This window comes from Vigna radiata, chromosome 8, assembly GCF_000741045.1.
Source record: "Vigna radiata var. radiata cultivar VC1973A chromosome 8, Vradiata_ver6, whole genome shotgun sequence".
Classification (NCBI taxonomy): domain Eukaryota; kingdom Viridiplantae; phylum Streptophyta; class Magnoliopsida; order Fabales; family Fabaceae; genus Vigna; species Vigna radiata.
The window spans coordinates 5,342,003-5,351,857 of record NC_028358.1 but is presented as its reverse complement, the minus strand read 5'-3'; the positions used below and the strand labels follow the sequence as shown (position 1 = coordinate 5,351,857).

Genomic DNA, 9,855 nt, shown 5'->3' with positions numbered 1-9,855 from the left:
ACCGCAAGTTGAAGATGAAGAAAGAAAAGAGAAGCAGCGAACCAGAAGAAGGAAGCCATGGATGGAGCGGAAAACGCGAGAAAAAAAACGCACAGCACCAGAGAACGAAGAAGGTAAACCAGAAAAGGAAACTCTCCTTAGGGTTTCAAATTTGGGAATTTTCCCAAATTAGGGTTACAAAGACATTCAAATTGGAAATTCTGGATGTTAATTTTCCTTTTCAAACCGTAGAATTAATGCACAAAATTGATTATAGATTTATAATTCGTAATCAATTTCAAATTCCCAAATTTGGTTTATGCAATTTAATCATAAATTAACATGCTCTGATACCAATTGTTAGAATTTATGATTCAGAGATTCACAATAAAGAGCAATAAACCACATGCATTAAATTCTACAATCAAAGCAGTTCCCAATATTTCTATAATAATAGAACGGAAATTGGATATTGGGAATAATTAATCAACCTGAAAATGGTCTCTGATCTTCCCTCTATAGAGCACCCTTAGTTCCCTCTAAATTTTCTCTTCTGGTGGGGATAAAGAGAAAGAAACAGGAATATATCTTATGCTCTCAGATGGGGACCATGACCCCATAATAAACTTCTAACGGTTTCTTTAGTTTTAATAATTATAAATTGGCCCCTTCAACAAATTATAATTATTACTGGTCTCTACACAATATACCTTTCATAACAAACATACCCTTAGCCATATTTATTTTAATTAGATCACTTTATGAAATTGGCTAATATAATATAATGGCCCTAACACATTTAATAATTACTTATATATATACAAGTGACCCAAATTGCTAACAGTGCTAACCAGGTTTTCAACATTTGTGCTCCAATCACAAATGAACAACAATCTGTATCTGTTGAGCAGATCGTGAATAACATGAATCATGCAAAGGCAGAAGGTGCTGACACAGTAGAGGTTTGCTAACAGGTAATTCATCTCAACTCTCTTATTATTATGTTTGTTTTGTTGGGAATATAAGAAGGAGTCTAATTCACATATTTAGTAGAAATAAAGAAAAATTCTATAAATTTATTAAGATTTTGAATTTGAGATGATGTAGATCCTTTATGTGAGTTTGAGTGGTGGTGCATCTCTTAGAACTCACATAAGCTATAGCCGTTTTTGCTTTTTCTTTTTCTGTTTTCGAATCTGACAATGGGTGAAACAATATGTTTAACGAATATTTGAATAACGAGTGGAACAATGAATGAACAAACAAGAAATTTTTTAGGATAGATCGTAACTTATGATTTTGATATCATGTTAAGAATTTACTTTAAATCTAATTTAATTTCATAAAACCGACTTGTAAGATGATATTTGTATTCACATACTCATATATACTCTAAATTAGTGTTAGTACTTGGAAGAGAGAGTGTATGAATTCCCTTAAAGAACCAATCATCTATTGATAATTTTTTGTCTTAGCATGATAGGATTATCACTGGTGACATAACTCACCTTTGCAGTGCTTAAAGTGATAGTCCAAAATTTAAATTTTAGATTACTGATTAAGTTGAAACATTATCAGTTTCATGTTTAAAATTGAAACTTGAGACAACTGATTAAGTGGGAACAGTCTCACGCTAGATCATTTATTTTCATCGCCTCTTTTTTAACTTCACAACAAACTTATCCTCCTATTATTATATCTTACTCCCTTTGTATTCAATGTGTTTGTTCTATTTACTTAGGAAAAAAAGGGGATGGTAGTTTATCCAAAGGCGATGACAACATGCTACTGGAAGCATTGCAATTAGTTCTGGAATTGGGGGCTGATTTCATAGAGGTTGAGCTGAAGGTATCACTTATAAATTTTTCTTACAATATCTCGTTAATGTAATTCTAATTTTCATCCATATAATCGCAGATATGTATTTATATGTTTGAAGAACTTTCATACATTTGTAAAAAAATATATATATCACGTATTGCATCATGTTATTTTTGAAATAAGCTTATCACATGCATTTGCTTATCATAAATAGCCACTGAATGATGCATTCTTACAGAGTGAAATCCCACTTGGATGCTTATCATTACATTGTATGGTTGTTCAGGAAGCTTCTTGTCTTCCTACATTGCTGGAACATAAGAGAAATCATAACAGTCATGGAAAAATAATCGTTTCTTGCTATGTGGATAAAATCACCCCTCCGCAAGAAGAACTCCTTCAACTTGTTGCACGCACATGATGAAACAATTTCTTCCTTTTGGCGTATTCCACCTCCCTACCTCAAACAAAAGACCAACAAAAGTGATTCAAAGAAAACAACACATTTTAACACTGCAACAACACCAGATTCAAGTTCTAATATTTCTTTGATTCATTATTCAAGTTCTAATATTTCTATCTCTTCATATGTTTAGGATTCAAATTACATCTTTGTTGTATGTAAAACACTAATGATGTCACGTTATAAACATACATCAGAATTTCAGGATTAGCGAAGTCAATAAGGCAGTACACAAAATTGTCGCTCAAACAGTACACAACTTCATTCCTTCACATAATCAAATATAATGAGTACAGTCCTAACAAAACCACCAACACTACTACATTATGGATTTATCATCCATATTGAAATAACAATAACATTAAGTATACAAATCAAAAATACCATTCCTATCAACACCTTCATCCATTTCTCCACAACCTTAACATATTTATACAAATCACTCATCATCTTCGTTCCACCTCCCATTTCTCTTGTCTTTTACACACACTCATGCTTTTCTTCTCACTTCACATTCATATAATTTCTCCTGTCTTTTACACACACTCATGCTTTTCTTCTCACTTCACATTCGTATAGCTTTTCTCACTACCATCGTCACAGTACCATTTGAAGAAATTACAACCACCTTCATGTCCATTCTGCAAAAAAAAAAAAACAAAAAACAAATTAAACGACTTTCTAGTAAAACAAAAAACTACTCATCAATATTTTTTTACCTTGTACATAGGACAATCCCAAAATTGCTTCCCTATATTCTTCACAATTCGAACTGTTCTTACCACTATTTTCTCTCCGCACAAGCAAAGGGATGATCCACCACTACGAAAAACGACATTACAGTTCTCATTGCGCCACCCATTGCATGTTGAAGATGAACAAGAATGAGACTTCTACAATTCATTATCCATCTCTTCAAATCAACAGAATGTGTTTTCCCTTTCAAAGCTTGCAATCGAACAAGGAACGCGATTTCACCTTCGAAGAATTCCTAATAACACCAACCCTAACTTCACCTTCAGAGAGATCCTGACATGAACCCTAACACTATTTCGCCTAATTCATTTCTTTTCCCTCAATTAAAGGTCACAACACAATTATAAAAGACTAACTTTCATTTTTGCCCTTATTTAAATTACGTATCAGCTATGGTCATTTTAAAAAAAATTAATTAAATTTCCACGTGTCAATCTTGCAGGCCACGTAAGCAAATATTTAACTTTCGTCGGTAGTCCTCTAATTGAATCAAATTTACACTAGGGACCCAATTGATACGCGAAAAAGAAAAAGAACCTATTTAAGATTTTGAAAAAAATAAGGATTGCTGATAAGATTAAACCAAATTCTTAATATTCTTTTTAGTTTTTATACTAGAAGTATTTTTCATATAAAACTAAAAGCTCTTAAATAAATGTTCTCAGCGGTTTGTAGTACTAATCTTATCATAATAAAATAAAAATGTCCGCTCGTAGGATAAAATTATGATGAAGTTATTATTGGTTTTATGTTTATGTCTTCAATACTATATTACTGATACAAATGTATTATGTGATTTTAATTTGATTAATTTAAAAAGACAATTTTTGAGAATAAAACTAATGTAAATATTTGATTAAATTTATAACAATTAATGTTTTATTTAGAAATAACAACTACAGTTAAAAAGTAATAGATGATTGTTATACATTTATCATTATATATTATACACAGTATAATAGTAATATACGTAATGAAAATATGTTTTCTTAACTCTTAAACCAACAATAAAATAATAAAATTCTAAATGTTCATTGCTCATCAAATAGTATCTATCCCGCCATAAACAATCGTATTTTTTTTTCTGAACTTTGAATCTAAAGACGTTTACGTCGCAATCTGTGAAATGCCTGGATCATGTTATAGCGCGTGTCTTAGTGGACAATGGCTCCTCTTTGAATGTCATGTCGAAAGCAACTTTGGAAAAGTTACCTTGCGAAGGAATGCATATGAAGTCAAGTTCAATGATTGTGAGGGCGTTTGACGGTAGCAAAAGAGAAGTGATGGGGGAAGTGGAATTACCAGTGCAAGTTGGCCCGTGTGTCTTTCAAATAACATTCCAGGTTATGGATATCCTGCCAGCTTATAGTTGTCTGTTGGGGCGCCCATGGATCCATTCGGCTGGAGTTGTGCCTTCTACGCTACACCAGAAACTGAAATATGTGATGGGGGATAAGCTGGTGATAGTATCAGGAGAAGAGGATCTTCTTGTGAGTGGGCCATCATCCACGCGCTACATAGAGGCGGCTGAAGAAGCTCTTGAGACAGCCTTCCAATCGTTGGAGATTGTAGGAAATGCATGTGTGGAGCCGTTTCCAGTAAACCCTCATTTATCATGTGCTTCCATTATGATGGCCAAAATTATGCTGAAAAAGGGCTATATATATGGGGAAGGTTTGGGCAAATATCGGCAGGGGCGAGCATTCCCTCTAGAAATCGTTGAAAACAAGAACAGATATGGCTTGGGGTACAAGCCTACCAAGGAAGATAGAAAGAGGATGATTGAAGAAAGAAGAGAACGCAGTCTAGCCGGAAGGAAAGACGAGAGCCCAGAGAGAGCAAAATCCACATTGGTGACATCAAGGAAAACTTCTGCAGTGCTGGATGGATCAACACTGGCCAGATAGCAGCCGTGGAGGATGAAGACAAGCCTCAAAGCTCGAGTTTTGTGTGGGCTTGCTCCCCTGATACTCAACTCAGCAATTGGGAAACACTGGATTTACCTGTGATGCTTAATGTGAATAAAATGTAATAGTTTTAATTCAGCCTATAGTTTCGCTTGGGGCTTTAGAACTGAGGTTTTGCAGATTGACTTTTTTTACTTTTCACTCAGCGTGATTATAAAGTTGCATTTCATCATCATTTGGCATTTTTCTTTGTTTTTCTTATTTATTTATACTCTTTCATAAATTTAAATGATGCAGATGTGACAACGATTGTTTTGAAAATAACGATATCAATGTTCCTAATTTTGAGCACCCTATCGATAATACGGAAGATGATTTCGAAGAAGATGTGGAACCCCCTCTAGAATTGTTGAGATTAGTAGAACAAGAATCTAAGGAGATAAAACCCCATCAGGAGGAGATTGAAATACTCAACTTGGGAGAGAAGGATGAGATAAAGGAGGTGAAAATCGATACTAGTATGAAAACAGGAGTGAGAGAAAGATTGCGTGCCTTATTGAAGGAGTTCAAAGATGTGTTTGCGTGGTCTTACAATGACATACCGGGTCTGGATACTGATATTGTGCAGCATAAGCTCCCACTCAAGCCAGAATGCCCTCTAGTCAAGCAAAAATTAAGAAGAATGAAACCGGAAATGTCCCTAAAAGTTAAAGAGGAGGCCCAAAAGCAATTTGACGCAGGATTTTTGGCTGTGGCAAGATACCCACAATGGGTAGCGAATGTTGTACCAGTGCCCAAGAAGGATGGAAAAGTTCGAATGTGTGTTGACTATCGTGATTTGAATCGTGCAAGTCCGAAGGATAATTTCCCGTTACCACACATTGATACTTTAGTTGATAATACGGCCAAATTTTCGTTATTTTCGTTCATGGATGGATTCTCGGGATATAATCAAATTAAAATGGCACCGGAAGATATGGAGAAGACGACCTTTATCACGTTATGGGGAACATTTTGTTATAAGGTGATGTCTTTCGGGCTCAAGAATGCTGGAGCAACGTATCAAAGGGCAATGGTGGCACTTTTTCATGATATGATGCATAAGGAGATTGAAGTTTACGTGGATGACATGATTGCAAAGTCTGAGTCGGAAGAGGAGCATATTTCCAACTTGAGGAAATTATTTGAGAGACTGAGAAAGTACAAGCTCAGGTTAAATCCTGCCAAATGCACGTTTGGAGTAAAGTCTGGAAAATTGTTGGGTTTTATTGTCAGCCAAAGAGGGATAGAGGTTGATCCTGACAAAGTAAGAGCGATAACAGAAATGCCTGCGCCCAGAACAGAAAAAGAGGTTCGAGGTTTTCTGGGTAGATTGAACTACATTGCTAGGTTCATCTCCCAATTAACTGCTACTTGTGAACCAATGTTCAAGTTGTTACGGAAAAATCAGGCTGTAGTCTGGAATGAAGATTGTCAAGCTGCTTTCGAAAAGGTCAAACAGTATCTGCAAGATCCTCCCGTATTGCGTCCACCTGTGCCAGGAAGACCGCTCATTTTGTATTTGACCGTATTGGATAATTCAATGGGTTGTGTATTGGGTCAGCATGATGAAGACGGGAAAAGAGAGCATGCTATATATTACTTGAGCAAGAAATTCACAGATTGCGAACAACGATATTCGTAGTTAAAACGAACTTGTTGTGCATTGGCGTGGGCTACTCATCGTTTAAGACAATACATGTTGAGTCACTCTACATGGTTGATATCTAAAATGGATCCTATCAAGTACATTTTCGAAAAGCCTGCTCTCACTGGAAGAATAGCTCGATGGCAAATGCTACTATCCGAGTACGACATTGTATATGTTACTCAGAAATCTATCAAGGGTAGCGCTTTAGCGAAATATCTAGCCCATCAACCCATTAGTGATTATCAGCCAATGCAACCCGAGTTTCCTGATGAAGATATCATGGCTTTATTTGCTGAGAACAAAGAGGTCAAAAATGAAAAAGCCTGGACGGTATTATTCGATGGAGCCTCGAATGTAATGGGACATGGAATAGGGGCAGTGCTTATCTCTCCTAAGAATCAATATATACCAATGACTGCAAGGTTGTGTTTTAATTGCACGAATAACATCGCAGAATATGAAGCCTGTGCTATGGGTATTTGAGCAGCAATAGAGTCTAAAGCAAAAATTCTGGATGTGTATGGAGATTCAGCTTTGGTTATCCATCAGTTGAAGGGAGAATGGGAGACTAGGGATACAAAATTAATTCCATACCAAGCTTACATCAGGGGATTAACTGAGTATTTCGATTCCATCACGTTTAATCATATACCGCGAGAAGATAATCAATTAGCAGACGCGTTGGCTACTTTGTCGTCGATGTTTGAAGTTGATCAAGATGCAGAGTTGCCAATGATCGAAATGAAGAGCCATGCAAAGCCAGCATATTGTCATTTTATCGAGGAGGAGGTAGATGGTAAACCTTGGTACTTTGATATCAAGTATTATCTTAAGACCCGAGAATATCCAGAGAAGGCATTTGAAAACGATAAAAGGGCGTTAAGGAGGTTGGCTGGTAGCTTCATCTTAAATGGGGATATCCTATACAAGAGAAATCATGACCTGGTCCTTCTCAGATGTGTGGACACCAAGGAAGTTGAATTGATACTAAAAGAAGTGCACGAGGGTACATTTGGCACGCACATGAATGGGCACTCAATGGCCAGGAAGATACTGAGAGCGGGGTATTTTTGGTTGACTATGGAAAATGATTGTTGTACACATGTGAGAAAGTGTGAGAAATGTCAGGTGTACGCAGATAATATCAATGTGCCGCCCACAACCCTGAACGTATTGTCTGCACCATGGCCTTTTTCGATGTGGGGAATAGATGTCATCGGAGCTATAGAGCCAAAGGCGTCAAATGGACACCGTTTCATATTAGTCGCAATTGATTACTTCACCAAGTGGGTTGAGGCTGCTTCTTATGCTAATGTGACTAGAAAAGTGGTGACCAAGTTCATAAAAAGGGAGTTGATTTGCAGATACGGGCTCCCTAACAGGATTATCACTAATAATGCCACTAACTTGAACAACCAGATGATGACAGAGTTATGTGAGGAGTTCAAAATTCATCATATTAATTCTTCTCCTTATCGTCCAAAGATGAATGGGGCAGTAGAAGCTGCTAACAAAAATATTAAGAAGATTGTCCAGAAGATGGTGGTCACATATAAGGATTGGCATGAAATGCTTCCTTTTGCTTTACATGGTTATCGCACTTCGATACGAACGTCGACTGGAGAAACGCCTTTCTCGCTTGTGTATGGAATGGAGGCAGTACTTCCGTTTGAAGTGGAAATTCCGTCTTTACGAGTTTTAATGGAAACCCAATTAGAAGAGGCTGAATGGGTTCAAGCTCGTTTCGACCAGCTTAATCTTATCGATGAAAAAAGATTAACGGCAGTATGCCATGGACAATTGTACCAAAGAAGAATGAAGAAGGCATTTGACAAAAGGGTACGTCCAAGAGAATTTCATGAAGGCGAGCTGGTGTTAAAGAAGATTCTACCTATACAAAAGGATCATATGGGCAAATGGACTCCAAATTATGAAGGGCCATTTGTAGTGAAGAAAGCATTTTCTGGTGGGGCACTAATTCTCACAAGAATGGATGGAGAGGAGTTACCATTGTCAGTTAATTCTGATGTAGTAAAAAAGTTTTACGCATAATGATTCCGTGATAGTGGTTGCCATTAAGGGGATGTTGATATTATCTTTAAAGCTTATTGTACTCTGTGTTTCTTCACTGAATAAAGTCCACATGATTTCATTCATATTTTGGTTGTTTGCATTCCATNTGAAATATTGCATGTCACGCTGAGCTGTTAAGTAAATAAGGAAAAATGAAAATGAAAATAAACGCGTGTTGATAAAAGCATCACAGGCATATCCGGTTGGCGAACTCGGTCCTGGAGGATGTCGTGAAAAAAAAAACGTAAAAAGAAGTGAAAAAGAAAGTCACATGTTGAGTTTGTTGTTAATAAAGTTGTCAAGGGCATAGTATTTTCGAAATGAAAAAAAAAAGAGAAAGAAAATTTTGTTAGTGAGTCCTTTCCTGATTCAAGGTTTTGGGGGGTAACCGGTGTTCTTTTCTTGATAAAGCATATGCATTCACATTACTTGAATCCTAACTTTTTCGTTTCCCTTAAGACAATGGATTGCCATACGTGTAATATTGGGGCATTTTTCATCATGTTATATATCACCAATAATATGTTGATCAGGGAGATATAAAAAAAAAAAAAAGAAGGAAGCAAAGCAAAGGAAAAATGAAGTTGATGTGTCAAACACTACAGAGTTTTGTTTCAGATTTAAAGTCGCAAGAAAGTCAGGCAAACAAGATTCAGAGTGACGTGTGGCCATTTTTCGTTATCCAAACGTCAAAAGAAGTTTATCCAATTGCACCACTTTTGAGCCAAAATTCATAATTGTTTTTCATCACCCTAGACAAGAATCATTGGCATGTCGATGTCAACTTAAAAGGGTACATCATAAGCATCCAAAGTTGAGGAGGAAATTTCTAAAAGAAAGAAAAAATAGAAGTGAAAAAGGAAAGTATCATAAAGGGCCACAACAGGGGCAACGAAAAGAATGATCCAAAATAAAAAAAAAAAAGAGAAAAAAGAAAAAAGGAAAAAACGACAATGATAAAATAAAGGATGCCTGAGGTTCAAATCCCTTAAGACAGTTGACTGGACACCTTGCAAATGATTCTTGTTTAAAGCACTTTAACCGTCAAATACTAATTTGGGCCTTCATTATCCCTTCTTTCAAAACCCTTTGACCTTTAGCCACGGTACAAGCCAATAAAAGTCCACGCTGACTGAAGACTGCTCATCATAATCTTTCTCACGATT

The 9,855-nt window shown here is 36.3% G+C and overlaps 1 pseudogene; it reads left to right on the top strand.

Moving 5' to 3' along the window:
* The first annotated feature begins 5,630 nt into the window (after nt 1-5,630).
* LOC106770125 lies at nt 5,631-9,189 on the top strand (annotated as a pseudogene).
* Nucleotides 9,190-9,855: the final 666 nt, after the last annotated feature.